The 20976-nt window shown below is 44.2% G+C and overlaps 1 protein-coding gene and 1 pseudogene across 2 annotated transcripts in view; both read right to left on the minus strand.

Moving 5' to 3' along the window:
* The window catches only part of IGSF21 (immunoglobin superfamily member 21), a 416639-nt gene that overhangs the window by 361979 nt on the left and 33684 nt on the right, over positions 1 to 20976 (minus strand). The gene's annotated exons all lie outside the window — the stretch shown is intronic.
* LOC122749947 lies at positions 842 to 1766 on the minus strand (annotated as a pseudogene).

Here is a 20976-nt window from a genome sequence, read left to right on the forward strand (position 1 = left end):
AGTGCTCATCCCTCTTGACCTCCTTGCAGCATTTGGTAATGCTGCCTACCCCCTCCCTCCTGGATAGGTCTTCTTAGCTGGGTTTTTGTTACATTGCTTTTTCTAGGTTCCCCTCCTACCTGTCCCCATGCTCCTAGTCAGTTTCCTTCCCCTGAGCTAATCACCTGCCATATCCTACTCCCTAATTATTGGTGGATCCAAGGCTTTGTCCTAGACCTCTCTCTCTCTCTCATCCCACCAGCTCCCAAAGGTTCAACTATCTTCTCTCATAGAGATGCCTCCCAGAATTCCAATCACATAAGTTCACAACCTCAGGATTATTCTCAAATCTTCCCTCATCTCACCTCTCCATGTCCCCATCATTTGCCATTTCTTCTTTTTAATCATAAAAGTATTTTATTATTTTCCAGTTAAATGTAAAGATAGTTTTCAACATTTGTTTTTATAAGATTTTGAGTTCCAAATTTTTCTCCCTCCCCAAGACAGAAAGCAATTGGGTATAGGTTGCATATGTACAATCACATTAAATACATTTCTGCATTAGTGAAAGAAGAATCATAAAAAAAGGGAAAAACCTTAACAAAGAAAAAGAAAGTAGAAACAGTATGGTTCATCTTTCTTTCTTTCTTTCTTTCTTTCTTTCTTTCTTTCTTTCTTTCTTTCTTTCTTTCTTTCTTTCTTTCTTTCTTTCTTTCTTTCTTTCCTTCCTTCTTTCTTTCCTTCCATCCTTCCTTCCTTCCTTCCTTCCTTCCTTCCTTCCTTCCTTCCTTCCTTCCGTCCTTCCTTCCTTCCTTCCTTCCTTCCTTCCTTCCTTCCTATCTGGGGGGTTTATTCCATAAGCAAGTGTCTGACTTAGGGCTATGTCCAGGTCAGGGTTTATTTGCCCTTTTGGGCCTTGATCTTTCTCAGGTAGAACTCCAGCTCTTTGCCCTCCAGCACGTAGCCATCTGCTCCGCCACACTGGCCTGGCCTTGAGGCGATACAGGCAAGGAGCTTGCCCTGCTGAAACTGCTCCTCCAGAAGCGAGCTGATCTTGGCATTCTTCTTACGCTCCTCATATTTCTTCTGGATCTTTTTCGACCGTTTCTTATTTAAAATTTCTTCCTCCTCAGGAGTCAGCTTTGCTCCCTTCTTCCGGCCCAGGGGCAGGGCATAGTGGGACTCATACCACTGGCCGTATGGGGTGCTGTCGATGAGTACAATGCAGTTCTTCACCAGCGTCTTGGTCCGGACCAGCTCGTTGTTGCATGCGTTCTAGACCACTTCAATAATCCTTGTTTTGCGGGTGCAGCACTTGGAGCCCCAGGAGAAGTTGCCCACGTACAGCCTCAGCGCCCAGTGCTTTTTGTTGCCTCCTTGGACGCGCATGGTGTGGATGCGGCGGGCGGCCCAGCTTACACTTGCGCTTCTTGTGGTAGGGCTTGCGTTTGCCCCCGGTCTTGCGGTGCTGGTGCCAGTTGTCCCGGGAGATTCCCATGGTTGGCGCGAGCTGCAAAGAGCGCCATTTCTTTTTAAGGATTATCTCTCCCTGTCCCTTTCTCTCCATTCACACCTCTGTCATCTCCTGGACATACTCCTGCATTCCAGCCTCCACCTCCCACTGGGCAGGCCAACTCTAGTTCTGCCCTCGGCTTCTGAATGTTGTGCCTTCATATAGTTAGCTCTACCCAGACCCACCCACCTGTTATCTTGATCTTCCCAATGCTCCCCAATTTCCACCTCTAGCTCTGGGAATAAAGAAAAGAAAGTGTCAATCAATCAGTCTATGTATGATTCCAGTGACACTGGCTTTCTCAATGATCCTCACACAAGACACTCCATCTCTCGAATTTCTCTGGCTGTCCCCTAAGCCTGGAACACTCTCCTTCTTCATCTCAGCCTCTTTGCTTCAAGTTCCAGCTAACACCCCAGTTTCTACCTTTCCCAATCTCTCCTAATTCTAGTGCTTTCCCTATGATATGTCCTGTTTATCTTATATAGAATTTGTTGTACATTGTTTTGCTTGTTGTCTCCCCCATTAGACTGTGAGCTCCTAAAGGCATGGACTGTCTTTTGCCTCTCTTAGTATCTCCAACACTTAGCACAGTGCCTGGCACATAGTAGGCATTTAATCAATGTTTGATGACTGATTGACAATCACTATCCCTTGTGACTTCCCTGGTCAGCTATACATGTGCTTACAAAGAATTTAAGTTCCTTGAGGCCATTATTATATTCATATTCCTTATATATGCATATGCTTATTATATTCATATTCCTGCTCAACACAGTGCTTGGCACTTGGTGAACACTTACTAGATGCTTTTACATTCACTCATTTTGTCCAAATTCAGGTCATTTTCACCTCATGCCAAGACTATTGTAATAATCTTCTAATTGGTCTCCCTGCTTCCAATCTGTCACCTTCCCCAATCCATCTTTCATATGGCTGCCAAATTTATACTCACAAAGCAGGCCATTCCCCTATTCAAGAAGTTCCAGTGGCTCTCTTTTTAGGATAAAATCCAGACTCTTTTGTATGTCCCTTAGAGCTCTTCTCAATCTGACTCCAGTCTAGTTTTTCAACCATTTTTGCACATTGGGTGGGGCACCAGCTGTGGAGTCAAGAAGACTCAAGTTCAAATCTAGCTTCAGACATTTACTGGCTGTGAGATCCTGAGAAAGTCATTTAACTCTGTTTGCCTCCATTTCCTCATCTGTAAAAAAGGGATAATAATAGCACCTACTTCCCAGGGTTATTGAGAGGATCAAAATGAGATAAAATTAGTAAAGTGCTTTGTGAGCCTTGAAATGCTGCAAAAACCCACCACCACCGTCATCACTACCACAACCACAAAAATCATCATCACCACCACCGTCATCACTACCACAACCACAAAAATCATCATCACCACCATCATCATCATCACACTCTCTTGGTCAATGTCTTAGATTAAGCACCTGCTGTGAAGAAAGCTCTGTCCTAGGAGCTGACAGAGAAAGAGTTTGACTAGAATTACTCTGATGATGATAATAACACAATGTCTTTAGTCATAGCAGGGTTACAAAGTCCTTTCCGGGGGGCCAGGAGGATATACTGGAAAGAACACTGGCTTTAGAGTCTGAAAAGCCCAAGTCTACATCTGACTTCACCATCCAAGTGACCTGGCACAAATCCCTTTTCCTCTATAAGCCTCAGTTAGTTCCTTTGGAAAAGGAAGCCCTTGGATCAGATGACTCTCCAAATCCCTTCACCTCCGGAGATCTATGATGTTATCTATATGCTACTTCCACATTTTCTGCTTCTGGTGTTTAAAGAGGAGAGTGTAATGAAAAGACCAGTGGGGCAGCTAGGTGGCGCAGTGGATAGAGCACTGGCCCTGGAGTCAGGAGTACCTGAGTTCAAATCTGGCTTCAGACACTTAACACTTACTAGCTGTGTGACCCTGGGCAAGTCACTTAACCCCAATTGCCTCACTAAAAAAAAAGAAAAAAAGAAAAAGAAAAAAAAGAAAAGACCACTGAACTGGAAGTCAGGAGTCCTAGGGATGAGCCCCTGCTCTGCTTCTCACTGCCTGCTGTACATTCCCCCCATCTCTCCAAATTCTCTCTACCTCATCTGTAAAATGGGAAGAATGGTGGCCAATGCATGTACAGTGCTTAAAGGTTTGCAAAAAGGCTCTACAAACATTATCTTATTTGAATCTCACAACAACCCTGTAAGGAAATTGAAGCTCAGAGACATTGAATGAAAGTGAAGGAGAAAGAGTGTTAGATTTGGTGACAGAGGACCCAGATTCACACCCTAGCTCTGCTATTTACTACCTATGTGACCCTGGGCAAGTTTCTTTCTCTCTGGGTCTGTTTCCCTATCTGTAAATTGAGTGGCTTTGGAGTAGATGACCTTTGAGGTCCCTTCTAACTCTAAATCTATGATCCAATACCTCATAGGTCATTGTGAGGAAAGTGCTTCTTGAGCAATGAAAGGCATAGAATTGTGTGTAATTATTTAATTCAAGCCTATTGACTCCTATTGCATCTCTTCATTGTAAAATACCTTTCTAGCCTCTTCACCTTTTTCTCTTTCAGAAAAAACAATTTCGGGTTTTTCCTTCCTTCCTTCTTTCCTTTCTTCCTTTTTTCTTTCCCTCTCTCCTTTCTTCCTTTCTTCCTGTCTCTTTCTTGCTTTCTCTTTGTCTATATTCCTCACTTCCTCTTTTCCTTTTTCCTTCTTCTCTTCTTCCTTCCTGTCTCTCTTTTTCTTCCTTCCTTCCTTCCTTCCTTTCTTCCTTTCTTCCCTTTTTCCTTCTTTCTCACTCTCCACCCCTTCCTCCCTTCCTCTTTCTTCTTCTTTTTCTCTACCCCTTTCTCCTTCTTTTCCTTCCTTCCTTCCCTTTCTTTCTTCTTTCCTTTTCCCAAATAGGTAGCATAATGGCTAATGTTCTAGGATTGGAATTAAGAAGACCTGAATTCAAATATGACACCAGAAAATTCCTAGCTGTGTGACCATGGGCAATTCACTTTTCCTCTGTTTGCCTTCTTTTCCTCATTTCCAAACTGGGGATAATATCACCTACCTGGCAGGGTCATTGTGGGCATCAAATGAAATAATATTTATAAAACTCCTGGCATAGTGCCTGGTACACAGTAGGTGCTATATAAATGTTTCTCATTTTCTTCTCTATTCAACATGCCACATTGTCTCATGAAAAGATCTTTCTCACCCTGGGACACCCTTACAACCCTGAAGCCCCTTCTCCCATTGGTGAGTCCTCCTGAAACCTTCCTTCTGAGGTCAGGCTAGCCATCTTGCATTCTCCCAACTACGCTTTTGACTCTGGATGTTGCCCCATCCTCTCTCATGGGACTTTCTCTTCCCCCCTCCCCCCATCCCTCTTACGTGGTCCCTTCTTCCCTTAGAATGGAGATTCCTTGGCTGAACAAGTTGTGGTATATGAATGTAATGGAATTCTATTGTGCTGTAAGAAACTATGAGCAGGAGGAGTTCAGAGAAACCTGGAAGGACTTGCATGAACTGATGATGAGTGAGATGAGCAGAACCAGAAGAACATTATACACAGTATCATCAACATTATGTGTTGATTAACTGTGATAGACTAGATTCTCCTCACCAATACAACAGTACAAGAAAGTTCCAAAGGACTCATGATGGAAAAGTCTCTCCAAATCCGGAAGAAAAAAAAAAGAACTGTGGAATATGGATGCTGATTGAACCATACTATTTCTTTTGTTTTTGGTGCTGTCATTTTTCTTTTTTGAGGTTTTTCCTTTTTTCTCTGATTCTTCTCTTATAACATGACTAATGCAGAAATATGTTTGATGTTATTATATATTTATATATGTGTATATGTGTATGTATATATGTGTGTGTATATATATGTATATATATATGTATATGTATATGTGTGTATGTGTATATATATAATCAGATTACCTGCTGTCTAGGGGAGTAGGGAGGGAGGGAGGGAGAAAAATTTGAAATTGGAAATCTTATAAAAACAAATGTTGAAAACTATCTCTACATGTAACTGGAAAATGATAAAATACTTTTATCTAAAAAAAGGGGGTAGCTAGGTGGCGCAGTGGATAAAGCACCGGCCCTGGATTCAGGAGGACCTGAGTTCAAATCTGGCCTCAGACACTTGACACATACTAGCTTTGTGACCCTGGGCAAGTCACTTAACCCCTATTGCCCCACACACACACACACACACACAAAGGATGGAAATTCCTTGAGGGTCAAAACTTTCTTTGTCTTTATATCCTTATCCTCATGACTTAGCACAGTGTTGGCCCTATGGTTTAGTGCCTAATAAATGCTTCTTGACGTCACTTGATCTGGGTTTGAGAACCAGCTTCTTCCTGTGAATGGCTGCCACATTGCTTCCCATCTTCCCTATCTGTCAAATGCAGAGAAAAACACCTGCCTGGCTAATCTTGCTGGAATTTTGTCAGTATCATACAAGATAACGTCTCTAGAAAGCACTTGGGAAGAATGCAGAGTGCTCTATGCGTGTACTGTGAGGGATTACTATTTTATTAGTATTAAGATAAGGATCTCAAAGCTCCCTGATCCAGCAGCCCCCAAACCCTAGGCTCCTTGCTGAGTTGGCTGCCAACTCTATTAATCTCCACTCAGGTACCTCCATGTCAGTTGTCTCTGCCCCCTGGCTCTGATCCTTCCCAATTACCCTTAGTTCTCCAGCCTGGGAGCAGAGCAGTGCTTCCCTGAAGCCATCCAGGCTAGGTTGGGTTATAAATAAATATTACAGAGAGATGCCAAAAAGAACCCTGGGTAGAGAATCAAAGGACCTGGGTAAGAATGCCACTTGCTACTTTTAACTGTGTGACCTTGGGCTAATCACTTCCCTCACAGGGCCTCAGCTTCTTGTTCTGTAAATTGAAGTGGGTAAACTAAGTTATTTAGAAGGTCCCTTCCTAGCTTGAGCTACAGAGTTCTATATTTGTTTGTTTGGTTTTTTGTTCCTTTGCTTTTTTGCGGGGCAATGGGGTTAAGTGACTTGTCCAGGGTCACACAGCTAGCAAGTATCAAGTGTCTGGGGCTGCATTTGAACTCAGGTCCTCCTGAATCCAGGGCCTGTACTTTATGCACTGCACCATCTAGCTGTCCCTAGAGTTCTATTTTTTAAAAAATAACTTGATTGATGTATTTTTAAAAACATCAACCAAGGTTTCCCCAGTATCTCTCCCCCTTCTCCTCCCAGAGAACCATACCATATAACAAGTAATATTTTTAAAAATGAAAAAAATAAAAAGAAAGAAGGAAAAAAGGAAGAGAAAAATAGGGGAAAAAGAGAAAAGAGAAGAAGAGAAGTAAAAAAAAAGAAGACAAAAACCCCTAGCAAAACTAATCAATAATCAAAATCTGAAAATGTGTGTAACATACTGCACTCTGCAAAGGGGTAGGAGATGTCTTCTCCCATCTCTCTTGTTTTTTGAGAGGCAATGAAGGTCAAGTGACTTGCCCAGGGTCACCCAGCTAGTAAGTGTCAAATGTCTGAGGCCAGATTTGAACTCAGGTCCTCCTGAATCCAGGGCCGGTGCTTTATCCACAGCACTACCTAGCTGCCCCCTTCTCCCATGTCTTTTCAGAGTCATAGTTCTTAACCTGGGATCTGTGAATTTAGTATTTTTTTAATATTCTGAAAGCTGTATTTCAATGTAACTTTTTTTCCTTTGTAATCCTATGTATTTTATGTTATACATTTAAAACCATTCTGAGAAGAGGACCACAGACTGGAGTGGACCATTGCCAAAAGGAGCCATGACTCAAAGAAGGTTAGAACCCCTAGATGAGAGCTGGAAGGGATGGACTTCAGAGGTCATCTGGTCTAAGTTCTTCATTTTGTAGATGGGGAAACTGAGGCCCAGAGATGTTTGTAGGATTATATATGATTCCTTCTGTCCTATTAAGGTACCCTTCCCCCAGGGAGTTCTGTAGGCAGGGCCCCACCCCGAAGTGCTGGTCTGTGCCCAGGTGATGGATGCCCTAGGGCCTTGGCTGAAGCCGAGAAAGCTTTCTTTGGCAGGAGGGTGGTCAGTCTCTGGCATTCTCAGCTCCTGCCCGGGAGAGGAAGGCTCTGCAGAGGGGGTGATATTCAGCTGGGGCTGTGCCAGGTCTTAGATGGGAACCAGTCCAAAGGAAAGGACTCGAGGGGTGGTGATAACCACCTCCCCCTCTTCATTACTCTCCCTTCTTCTCCCTTTACCTCCTGATTCCCCTCTCCCAGCTTCAGAGGGCAGGAAAGGGAGTAGTAAAAGGAAATGGCGAGAGGAGACCAGAAGAGTAAAAATAATTGCCTCCATTTCTAGAGTGACTTAGGGTTTTACAGGGCACTTTCCTGAGAGATACTTCATGAGTTAGAGAATGACTGATGTTGTCATCTTTCTTTTAGAGCTGGGGGAATCGAGGCTTTGAGAGCCACAGAAATCACAGACTTGGGGATGCTGGCAGCCACCTAGGTCAGCCCATACCTGAAGGGAACCTCATTAGAATATTTATACCCAATAAATGGTTGAAAAGTTGCCTGTGGCATTCATTCTAAGTCCAAGCCTTCTATCCCTAAATCTAGAATCTTTTCCATGTGCCACTCAGATTATATTACTCTATTATGTTCTCAGTAATAATACCTACCATTTATATAGAACTTTAGGGTTTACAAAGCACTTTGCATATGCTATTTCAATTTTTCCCCTTATATCAACCCTGGGAGGTAGGCACTGTTTTATCTCCATTTTATAGATAAAGAAACTGAGGCAGATCGTAATTCAGTGCCTTTCCTGGGGTCACGCAGGTAGTGAGTGTCTGAAGAAGATTTGAACTCAGGTCCTCACTTCAGGTCTGGTACTCTATCCATTATATTACCCTTGACTTAAAGCTACCCCAATTCAACTCCCAGGAGTAGCTCCATCCAGTTGCCCAATTCAGGTGCTGGGGTTAAGGGGAGTCTAATAACTGTCACTGATTAAGCCAATTGAAACTTTTCAAAAGCACTTTATTATATGATTTCATGAGAGTCTCCCTACAACCTTGGAAGGGTAGCAATAAATCATAGCTTGCATTTTCCTTGTCAAAGGTTCACAAAGCATGTCACAAATATGGTCTCACTGGATTGTCCCAACAGCCCTATGAGGGAGGTGCTATTATTATCCCCATTTCACAGATGAAGAAATGGGTTCAGAGAAATGAAGGGATTTGTCCCTGGCCACAGAGCTACTGGGATTTGGGGGCAAGATTTGAACCCAGGTTTGCCAGGCTCCAAGCACCCAAGCTCTTAACCACTAAACAGTTCTGCAGCCCCAAAGTGCCTAAAGCATCTGGACAAGTTTCTTTCCCAAATGTTGAGATGATAGGATTTGGAATCAGAAGGGTTCTTTTAAATATATTTCTCCCTTTAAAGGACTGAAGCAGGAGATATTAAGCAAGACACAGGACCATAGATTTAGAGCAGACAGGACCTTAGAATTCAATAGAGTTCACCTGACCCCATTTTACAGATGAGGAAACTGAGGCTAGAATCAATGGAATTATTTTCTGGAGGTAATACAGGCATTAAGTGCCAGAGCTAGGATTGAACCCAGGTCTTCTGAATTCCCAGTTCTCCCCTCATACCTCACCCTTCCTGCCCTGAAATCACCACAGCCTATGATTCTCCAGACACCTAATTAGTGATGTCAGGACTTGAACCCAGGATCCGGCTGTAAGCCCAGTGTTCTTTCTGCACTGCTCAATGCCTCAGTGTTGGTGGATTGATCCAGAATGACAAGGAATCATAGATGGGCTTCTCTGTAGCATGGTAGAGGGTTTCTTTAGGGATCTGATTTGTCTTCTTTATCCTGATGGTCCAGGTTGACATTGTCTTGCATCACGTGGGCATAGCCCATAGTGGACTGGACAGGGTGTGGTATGCAGGGGGCGGATCTTACAGATATAGACCTACAAATGGTCTGGGAGCTAAGGGAAAAACCATGCTATGGGGTCAGGTTTGGCTTCAGGCAGTCCCCCAAAGTGAACGATCAATCTGCAGATCACTCAGGGTGCCCATCGACTTTTCCATCAACTCCAAAGGTGTTGGAGCAAGGCGGATCCCTTTGGTCAGGCCAGTTAAAAGGAGAATTGAGCAGGAGAAGCAATGAACAGCTCTTCAATCCTCTGCTGCAGAGGACAAGCCAATAACTGTTTATTGAAAGGTGCTGGCTGCCAATTCCCCGGCCCTGTGTACAGTCTGCGTGTAGCCTAATGTGTTTGCCTAAATGCTTATGTCTCTGATAAGAGGCCTGGGGAGATGAGCTGATCCTGCCAGAGTAATTAAGCCTCAAACAGAGAGCAGGCCAGCCTAAGGCTAGACATTGAGAAGAACTGCCTGGTGGGAAGCGGGTGTTGGTTAAGAGATGTTCTGCCTAGGGAAATCTTTATGGTTATATCTACAGAGCCCCCTAACATCTGGTCCAGTTCATCCAGAGTGTAGCAGCAAACCATTTGGTGAGGACAGCCCCAAATTCAGCTGTTCCAGATGTTTGGTATCCTGGAAATAAAAGCAGTGTGTGTGTGTGTGTGTGTGTGTGTGTGTGTGTGTGTGTCTGTCTGTCTGTCTGTCTGTCTGTCTGTCTGTCTGTCTGTCTGTCTGTCTGTCTGTGTATCTCAGTTGGTGAGAAGGAAGCAATGGAAATGATCTGGGAGACAGTCAATTTCCTATCTCTTGAGCACCGCATCTATGGACGGGGGCTAGAACCAAGACAAAGACCCCAGAGGGGCTTCTCAGACCAAGGTGGTGGTCACACCAAAGTTTCCCAGAGAAGACTTTAATGGGTTCCATTTTCCCCCAAACCAAAATTCAAATCTGTTCAACTCAACTGGATCCAATTCGATTCAATTCAATTGAATTCAACTGGGTTCAATTAAATTTAATTCAACCATGATTTATTTATTACACAACACTCCTTGTTTTCAAGGAGCTTAGGGGAAAGGGGGAGAGAGCAAAACATCCATAATTAAGTAAATACAAAGTATATAGAAAGTAATTTGGGGGAAAGATCTAAAAACTACAGTGACTGGGAATCAAGATAGGTCTTTGTATAAAATGGGGCACCTGAGCTGACCTTTAGAGGCCCTGGGGGAGGGAAGGGGGGAGGAGGAGAGAGGAGAGGAGAAGAGGAGAAGGAAGGAGAGGAGAGGGAGGAGAGGAGAGGAGAAGGGAGAGGAGGGGAGGGGAGGGGAGAGGGGAGAAAGTACATTGATACTGCAACTAAGATGTCCTGTACCAGAGGCCTGGAAAATAAAGTGTAATGTGAAATGTCTTGCAAAGCTGAGGCAGATTATGAAGGACTTTCAATGCTAACTAAAGGAGTTTGTCTTTTATCCTGAAGGCCATGGAGAGCCACTAGAGTTTTCAGAGCAAAGAAACATGTTCAGACCTGTGCTTTAGCAAGATTATTGTGTGAGAAAAGCCTTGGAGGAAGAATAGACTAGACTTGGCAACCAATCCGACATAGGGAGCGAGGGAGGGGACAGAGCAGGAGACAGTCCCAAACGTAACTGCAAATGTGAGTGATTGGGAGGGTGGCTGTGTCTTCACCAGAAATGGGAAAGGGAGGAGAAGCAGACTAGAACGAGCTCCATTTTAGACATGTCGAGGGCAAGACATCTTTTAGACATGCAGACGGCAATGTCCGGTGGGCAGTTGGTGACTCGGGGACGGAGCTTAGGAGTGAGATGAGGGCCAGATATGGAGACCTCTGAATCATCTGCATAGAGAATATAATTGAAGCCATGAAAACTGATGAGATCACTGAGAAATGGAGAGAAGAAGGGAGGACTCAGGCCAAAGGCAGAGTTAATAATAATCTCATATATAATTTTAAAGTTCAAAAAGCCCACTATATATAGGGCGTCCCAAAGTCTATCAAAGCTTAAAACCAAACTAAGATTATGGCATAAGACTATGCCCTGTATATTATTCCATTCCCACTTCATAACAACCAATGTGCTCACCATACAGATGAGGAAACTGAGGCTGAGAGATTTTAAGTGACTAGCCCAGGGTCAAACAGTTAATAAGTGTCTCAGGTGGGATTTGAAACCAGACCTCCCTGACTCTGAATAGAGCGTTCCAACCTCTATGCCATGATTGGGCTGGTCACTGACCCTTTCCTGGCCTTCATTTCTGAATCCACAAAATGGGAGGTAAGATGCTATTGTCATCATTGAGTCATTTTTCAGTCATGTCCTATTCCTTGTGAGCCCATTAGGGGTTTTCTTGTCAGAGATCCTAGAGTGGCTTGCCATTTCCTTCTCTAGTTCATTTTGCAGATGAGATGTTACTGAAGCAAACAGGGTGAAATGACTTGCCCAGGGTCACACAGCTAGTAAGGGTCTGAGGTTGGATTTGAACTCAGGTCTTCCTGATTTCAGGCCTGAATGCTATTAGGATCCTCATTTTATAGTTGAGGAAATTGAGACAGACTAAATGACCTTCCCAGCTTTACAAAGCTAAGGTAGTATGAACCCTAGAAGGCATATGAACTCTTCCTGAGAAGCCATGGTACCCCTTCTTTGGGAGAGCAAGAGGAAGCCGCTGAACCTGGGCCAGGGCATCACTTTCCCCAGTGCCCCTTCCTAAACCGTCTTGATGGAGCCTCTAATTTTAGCCAGCCACAGAGTCAGCCTAGGCTTTTAAAAGAGACTGATTTATGTTCTTCCTTAATTGCTTAAAAAAAAAAGCACTTCACGTCCAGAGTGAGAGAATATATATGTGTGTGTGTGTGTGTGTGTGTGTGTGTGTGTGTGTGTGTGTGTGTGTGTGTGTGTGTGTGTTAAAATTTTAAAAGCCAACGATGGTAGTAAGGTTACTAATCCTTCCTGGGTCCTGCCCCTTCCCCCTATATAACACACCCAACCATATATCTTGCCTCTCTCTGAGCCTCATTGTCTGCCCCACAGCTTTGCCGGGAGGAAAGAAAAGGAGGAGGTTTGGGGAGCTTCTGAAATGATGACTTGGCATTTTTCAAACACGGCTATCAGGTAGTTTGCTAAAATCTCCTGCACTCAGCACTGACTGCTCCACCACCCCCCCTTCCCCTCTGGCTGCTCAAGGCTGAGCAGATTTCAGGGTTGGCTTTGGCCCTATCAGGAGTTTCTCCCTGCTCAAGATTTCTCCAGGGGTTTCTGTAGGGGAGAGATGGGTGATGCACCAACCATCCCCCTTCTCAACTGGCCATAAAATCATAGAGTGAATGACTGGAAAGAACCTTCAGGTTTATCTAGAAAAAAACTCTCTCATCTTCATAGAACCATGGCCGAAAGAGACTTTAGAGGCCATCTTGTACAACATAATTCCTTTAAAAAAAAACCAAACAGGGGCAGCTAGGTGGCATAGTGGATAAAGCACTGGCCCTGGATTCAGGAGTACCTGAGTTCAAATCCATCCTCAGACACTTGACACTTACTAGCTGTGTGACCCTGGGCAAGTCACTTAGCCCCCATAGCCCCGCCAAAAAAAAAAAAAAAAAACCAACAGATTATAAAACTACGGTCCAAGGAAACTAAGCAAATTGTCTGAGGTCATACAGGTTGAACTTGGGTTTCCTGACTCCAAATATAATACTGCCTAAGTTGTACCAGTCTTGCTCTCTTGATTCCTGGTAACTTTGGACCTAGGGGAAGGCACTAGGGACTGTAATCCATGAATGGGATCCCAAGTACAACTAATTTTGCTCAGGCCACTGAGTCTAAACTTTGTTTAAGCTTTGAAAGGGCGCTTGGAGAGGTCATCCACATTTATCTCCTTGCCTCCAGAGAGACCTGGCCATAGTCAAGTCCTGCCTTTCACTAGCTACATGACCTTAAATAAGTCACCCTGAACCTCAGTTTGCTAATCCGTAAAATGGAGATGATAACACTCCTATCCCCTCACAGGGCTGTTGATGAGAAAAGTAATTAGGAAAACAACGTGCTACAGAAATGTGACTTGTTACCACCACCACCACTACCATCATCTCCACTAGGCACTCATCGCACTTGGTCTGAGCCTAAGAAGGTGGGGAGTGGCGCATAGCAGAGACCACTGACCTGAAAGGATGTGGTCTCTTTTACAGACTTTTCATGAAACAGACAGGTCCCTTGTACTGTGCTCTCCTATCATTTGACCTCCTCCATGAAGACTTTGGAAACTGCTTTGGCCTCAATGTCACTCATCATTCCTGCCTCATCTAAGTGAATGTATTTATCCTTTCTTCAAATTTATCCTATTTATCTCTGTTATAACACGCTGGTTACTCTTAGATCACAGCTTGAAATGAGCCCTTTCCCCAAAGCTTCCTCTCTCCTTTTGAGCTGTACTTGTACTCACCCCCTATGGAAACTGACATATCCCTTCTTAAGTAGCATTTCCCAGGTAGGAAGCTCCACGGGCGCTCTTGGCTGTCCATGCAACTAGACAGTGAAGTGTCTACAGTGCTTGGCCTAGAATCAGGAAGACCTGAGTTCAAATCCAGTCTCAGACACTTACTAGCTGTGTGACTTTGGGCAAGTCATGTTACCTGTTTGCCTCAGTTTCCCCATCTGCAAAATGGGGATAATAATAGCACCTACCTTACAGGGTTGTTGTGAGGATCAAATGAGATCAATTCAGTAAGTTTCCTGATATGTTATAGGCATTATGTAAAAGCTTATTCTTTTTCCCACCCCACCCCCCATCTCCCATGCCAAGGTCTTCATGGTACCCACTTTGCCATTTAGGCTAATAGAAGATGCAATGATACTATGTTTAAAGTTATTTGTGTTTCTATTTTTTTTTTAGTGAGGCAATTAGGGTTAAGTGACTTGCCCAGGGTCACACAGCTAGTAAATGTTAAGTGTCTGAGGCCGGATTTGAACTCAGGTACTCCTGACTCCAGGGCTGGTGCTCTATCCACTGCACCACCTAGCTGCCCCTATTTGTGTTTCTTATAGACAGAAGCTATGACATAAGTCATTCTCTTAAGTATAAATTTTGTTTTTGCTCAGTTGTTTCAGTCGTGCATGACTCTTCACGTCCCCATTTGGGGTTTTCTTGGCAAAGGCACTGGAGTGGTTTTCTATTTTCTGCTCTAGCTCATTTTACAAATGAGGAAAACAGGGTAAAATGACTTGCCCAGGGTCACATAGTAAGTGTCTGAGGTCATATTTGAAATCAGGAAGATGAATCTTCCTGACTCTGGAGTCAGGCCTGGGCCTGGCGATCTATACAGTATGGTGCCACCTTGCTGCTCCTAATGAAATGACAATTCCCCAGATGGGGAGTATCCTCAGACTAGGGTAGGGAAAGTGAGGAGACATGATATGCCTTAGTTAGGAAGACCCAAGTTCAAACCCTGTCTAAGACATACTAGCTATATGAGGCTATACAAGTCACTTAACCTTTGTCTGCCTCAGTTTTCTCATCTATAAAATACTAATTAATAATAATAATAATAGAATAATAATAGCATCTATCTCCCACAGTTGCTGTGAGTATCAAATGAGATAACATATTTAAAGCACTTAGCACAGCGCTTGGCCCAAAGTAAGTAATTTATGAATGTTAGCTATTATTGTTATTAACAATACTATCACCTACCTCATAGGGTGGTTGCGAGGACCAAATAGGATAATATATGTAAAGTGTTCTGCAAACATCAGAGCAACATATGCACACAGCTCTTCCTAGGAGATTCCATAATTCTATTATCATAATCCTGGGGTTGAATGTGCTGACCTTGGCACAATCAGCCCCTCACTCAACTGCTGAGAATGCCCGAGATTTCTGATTTCCTTAGTGCCCCTGTCATACACCCCCCCCCCCACCCATTCAGCTCAAGCTCTGGGGAGGGGGACTGAGGGCACACAATATAGGGACAGAAGTAATGCCAGGCAGCCAGACACAGAAACCAGCAGGAGCTGAGCTAGTCGAACCCAGAACCCCCTCCCCGAGGACAGAAAGAAAAGAGGACAAGCAGATAAAGTGGAGTGCTGATAGGCACATAGTAATTCAGCAGGGAAGAGGTGACTTTCTTCTGTGCATTATGGGTAATATGAAGTGCTTATAATTGGGCTGCCAGGAGTGTTTGTTTTTGAAGTCACACAGACCAGAAAAGGACCCCTGCAGGGATCTGCCATTTCTACTGTGATGAGGCTGCCCCCCCCCCCCAGCCCTCAGTCCCAGCTCTACACCAAAGGCATGATACAAAGAGAACCATACTTGGGAATCAAAAGAACTGAATTCAAATCCGGGCTCTGACACCACTTGCCAAGTCTGAGCTGCTAGAAAAGTCATTGTCATTGTACTGTGCTTAGCCTCAGTTTCCTCGTCTGTAATATGGGAGAAATCATTCCTAATGTCATGGAGCTCTTAAAAGGAAGGCACTTTATAAACCCCACTGATTCCTACCTGTGTCACCTTGGGAAAGTTGCTTAATTTCTCTTGTTTCTCAATCTCCTCATCTGTAAAATGAAGAGGGGATGAGCTAGTTGCTTGGTGAGGTCTCTCTCAGCTCTAATTATATGATATTATGATCCTTGACCTGAAAGGCATTCTAGAAATGAGTTATTATAATTTGTTCTTGTAGCTGGAGGGAAACCGACTTTTCTACTCCCAAGAAAGCATCAAGTGAAGATGTCAAGAAACCTCCCCGGAGCCAGGCTCCCTTCAAACACTTAGCCTACTCCTGGGCAGCCCCCAGGCGAACCTCCAAGATATCTCCATTGGGCCAGGCAAGAGGCTGCCAGAGACGCTCCAGTGATGGGAGACAGGCAGGGGCATTGTACTGCCAAGTCCTGCAGCCTGTCAAGAGAAGGGCACCAAGGGAAAAGGCAGCCATGGCTAAAATGGGTTGTTCAGGCAGGAAGGCGCCTGTCGTCCCAAGGAAAGAGCTTCTGAGATCTGTGGGCCAGCTCCCCTCCATTTGGCTTCCTCTCCATTCCTGACAATTCTTTTTTTGTTATTCCTGGTCCAGTTGTCAAAAGACAAGCACAGTTCCCCTCTACTGCCTCCATCTTCTAGTTAACACTGCTGTCGGTCCAGACCAGGGAGGTTGGTCCATGGAATAGGTAAGTGAGGAGAAGGAAGTTCCATTTCAAAGGAGAGAATTGTCCTTGGTTATTCATGGACCTTGTCTTGGGACTCAATGGGAACCATCTCCTATGACATCATGGAGAGAGTCTTGGGCTTGGAGTCAGAGATCCTAAGGTTGGAATCTTGGCCCTACCACTTACAAGCTGTGTCACCTTAGGAAAGTCATTGCCTAATTGGGCCTCACAGTTTCCACATCTGTAAAAATTAGGGGATTAGAATAGATGACCTCTAAGATCTCTTCCATCTCAACTTAGAGATCCTATGATCTCTAAGCTTCATTCCAGGTCTGGCATTCCATTATACTCTAAGGCCCATAGTTTCCAAAGTTGGGGCATGACCCCAAGGAGTATGTAAACAACCAGCTGGTTGGTGGGAATATGGATCACATCTCATCTTCCCCACCATAGCCAATCACCAGGCTTGCTTCTAATGTAGCTACTCTTGCCCTTCACCTATTATAACCCAACATACCCTCATTCCACCTTTCCTACTTCTCCTTTTCTGAGGCATATGTCAGCCCCCCAGAGAAGTTATAAACCAACCTCAGCAGAGCCACCTGCAACATTAACTAATACACACAACTAACCCTAACCCTAAATTTGTACCATTTAGAAAACCCATTCACACACACACACACACACACACACACACACACACACACACACACACACATGCAATCCTGCCCTAGGAAAAGGAATTATTTTTCTTTCTTTCTTTCTTTCTTTCTTTCTTTCTTTCTTTCTTTCTTTCTTTCTTTCTTTCTTTCTTTCTTTCTTTCTTTCTTTCGGTGAGGCAATTTGGGTTAAGTGACTTGCCCAGGGTCACACAGCTAGTACGTGTCAAGTGACTAAGACAGGATTTGAACTCAGGTCCTCCTGACTCCAGGGCCAGTGCTCTATCCACTGCACTGCCTAGCTGCCCCAGGAAAAGGAACTATTGATAGGGGTACATGATAAAAATAAATGGAGACCACTGATCTAGAGAATAGCATGGTGCTGGGGGAAGAGAGTGGGATGAGACTTGAAAATCTGCCCAGAACTGGGGTGCTGTAGAATTCAGACTATCTCCTCAGGCTTTCCCTGTCTCCTAATCTTCCCTCTGAAGCAGTCCCTCAGAATCCACATGTTTCTATAGCTCTTCAAAGCCGTCAAAAATCCCATTAATCATTCTGAAGATGTTGGGAGTAGGGGTTGGGAAGGCCCTTCCTTATCACTTTTTTTTGTTTGTTTTTTGTTTTTGTTTTTTTGCAGAACAATGAGGGTTAAGTGACTTGCCCAGGGTCACATAGCTAGTAAGTGTCAATTGTCTGAGGCCAGATTTGAATTCAGCCCCTCCAGGGCTGGTGCTTTATCCACTGCCACCTAGCTGCCCCCTCCTTACCACTTCTTGATGAGTTCTACCACCCTGAACTCAATGTGATCTGTTCCTGAATCCCCTTCCTACTTCCCTTTACCTCCTGATAGTACCTACCTTGCAGGGCTGTTATGACCAGCAAACAATAATTGCATCCATTCTCCATTAATATAGCAATATGATTTCATTTTGCTAGGTTCTTCAAACACTTAGCCATCTTTAAAACACTACAAATGTCAATTTTCTTATTCTTATTCTTATTCCCCACCCCATCACAAACGATCAACCACTCTAGTATCTTTACCAAGAAATCCCAAATGGGGTCATGAAGAGTCAGTCATGACTGAAATGACCAAACAATAGAACAATCCACCAGATCTTGCCTGCCCTTCCCCAACCCCAGCTCTCCTGTGTCTCTGGGAAGCTGTCCCCCCTCCCCATCTTCAACCCTAGGCCTACAAGTGAAATTTACACAAGATATTTATGTTGACAGGGAGAAGAGTAAAGTTTACAACACATACACAGGGCTGGAGAAATCCAACTAACATTATCTACTGGTGGAAGGTAGAGCTGGGGAGGGGAAGGAGACCAGGGTTGGAGCCTTAGACTCTCTGTATGAGCCTGGGCACTTCACTTTCATAGAGTCAGAGCTGGAAGGGACCCTAGAGGCTACAGAGTCCAACCGGATCATTTTACAGCTAGTAGAACTGAAGCTGAGAGAAGGGTAAGCGATTTACCTAGGGGTCACCCAGGTAGAAAATGTCCAAGGCAGGATTTGAACCTTGGTCTTCTTTTGTGTGTCTGTGGGTGTGTGTGTGTGGCAATGAAAGTTAAGTGACTTGCCCAGGGTCATACAGCTAGTAAGTGTCAAGTGTCTGAGGCTGGATTTGAACTCAAGTCCTCCTGAATCCAGGGCTGGTGCTTTATCCACTGCACCACCTAGCTACCCCTGAACCTTGGTCTTCTAGACTCCAAAATCCATGCTCCATCCATAACTCTTGTATAAAGTGGGGGAGTTAGCTTAAATGATTTCCAGCTCAAATATTCTATCTCCTACTGTCATCTCAACTAGCTTCATCCAGAATCCCTGGATTCCACAAGAGCCTAGAGTCTGCATGGCATCCATCAGGTCCTTCCACCTGAATGTGGCCCATTCCACCATAAGGTTTTTATTGTGTTCCTTTGTCTTCATTTCTCCTTTGGCCTCATCATCTGTTCAGATCCTCCCTCCCTCCTGATACAGATACATACATAACCCATCTCCACCTTATTCAATGGCTTCACGAGTTACTAGGGCCAAAAGGAACCACCCCAAAACAAAATCCCATTGCCAGGTGGCTGACCTCATTGACTGAAAAGCCCCACGTGTTACCTCAGGTGACAGACGCTCAGATCGACCAACAGGCCTCCCTCAAAGCCTCTCCAGCTTGTTCTGTCCCGCTGGGACTTGTGTTCTCTTATCAAAGCCTTTGTATTGCATCATAGATTTAGAACTAGAAGAGATTTCAGAGGCTGTCTAGTTCAAACACCTCAGATTTCAGCTCAGAATAAGAAAGACCTTTAAAACAGCCACCATTGACCAACCATGGCAGGAGATGATTAAGAAGATCACACAGAGAGAATTAGAAGGGACCTCAGAGGTCAAACTCAGCTGCCTCACTTTACAGATGAGGACACCACAGCCCAGAGAGGGGAATCGCTTGTCCAAGGTGAAGGGAGGATGTGGAGGTAGCTCAATATAGGACCTTTAAATGAGCTAGCACTGCACAACCATAGAGGGAGCTGATTAAAGATACCACAGATTTTGTTTTAATCAGAAGGGATTTCAGAGATTGAGCCTAATACTTTCATTTTACAGATGAGGAAACTGAGGCACAGAGAAGCAGCTAACTTATGCTTACACAGGCAGTAAATGGTAAAGCTGGGATTCAAACCCAGGTCCTGCATTTCTAGATGCCCTTTTCACTCTACCGCCTTGCTTCCTAATGGGCTCTGTCAGTCAAAAATGTCTGAGTGATCCGTCAGTCTAAGTTCTTACTATGTACCAATAGCTGCGTTAAGTGATGGGGTTACAAAGAGACACAAAAACAGTCCTGCCCTCTAATGAGTAGAAGACTGCTGACCTTGGCAGAGATACTTTCATGCAGGGGTTCTTAGCTTGGGCTTCAGGGACTGCAGGGGTCTATGGAGAGAATCCAGGGAGTCCATGAACTTGGATGGGGAAAATATATTTTTTAAAATTTCACTAACTTTTACTTTCTTTTGTAATCCTATGTACTTAATTTTATGCATTTCAAAACATTCTGAGAAGAGGTCCAAAGGCTTCACTAGATGGATTGCCCAAGGGGCCTGTAACACCAAAAAGGAGTCTTATCACTGGACCCAGATGGCTCTGGAGGAGAGGGTGATGTTGGTGACCTTGCACAGCCCTCCCTCACTTAAATCCAATTCACTGCAAGTCATAATATCACCTCCCAATGTCATGGCCCTCTTCCAGAATGAAGGACAAGCACATATATCAGGTGGGAAGCTACACTAGGTAACCTCAAAGGTGAGTGTCATTCTAAGAGCCTATAATTCCAGAATCCAAATTCTACAATTTTAGGTTCTAATATTCTGTCATCTTGTATCCAGAATCCCCTTGCTACCTTTTTTTAGTCTCTCTCTCTCTCTCTCTCTCTCTCTCTCTCTCTCTCTCTCTCTCTCTCTCTCTCTCTCTCTCTCTCCCTCCCTCCCTCCCTCCTTCCTCTTTTACTCTCTCACTTTGTCTCTGCCTGTCTCTCTGTCCTTGTCCCTGTGTCTATCTCTGTCCTTGTTTCTGTGTGTGTGTGTTTCTCTCTGTCTCTGTCTATCTCTGTCTCTGTCCATCTCTGGCTTTGTCTTTCTCTCTTTCTCTGTCTCTCTCTGTGTGTCTCTGTGTCTCTCTCTCTGTCTGTCTCTGTCTCTCTCAGAATTTCCCTAAATATTTCAATGTGGCCAGCCAGCCTCATTGCTTCTTCTCCATCTTCTAGTC

This window comes from Dromiciops gliroides, chromosome 3, assembly GCF_019393635.1.
Source record: "Dromiciops gliroides isolate mDroGli1 chromosome 3, mDroGli1.pri, whole genome shotgun sequence".
Classification (NCBI taxonomy): domain Eukaryota; kingdom Metazoa; phylum Chordata; class Mammalia; order Microbiotheria; family Microbiotheriidae; genus Dromiciops; species Dromiciops gliroides.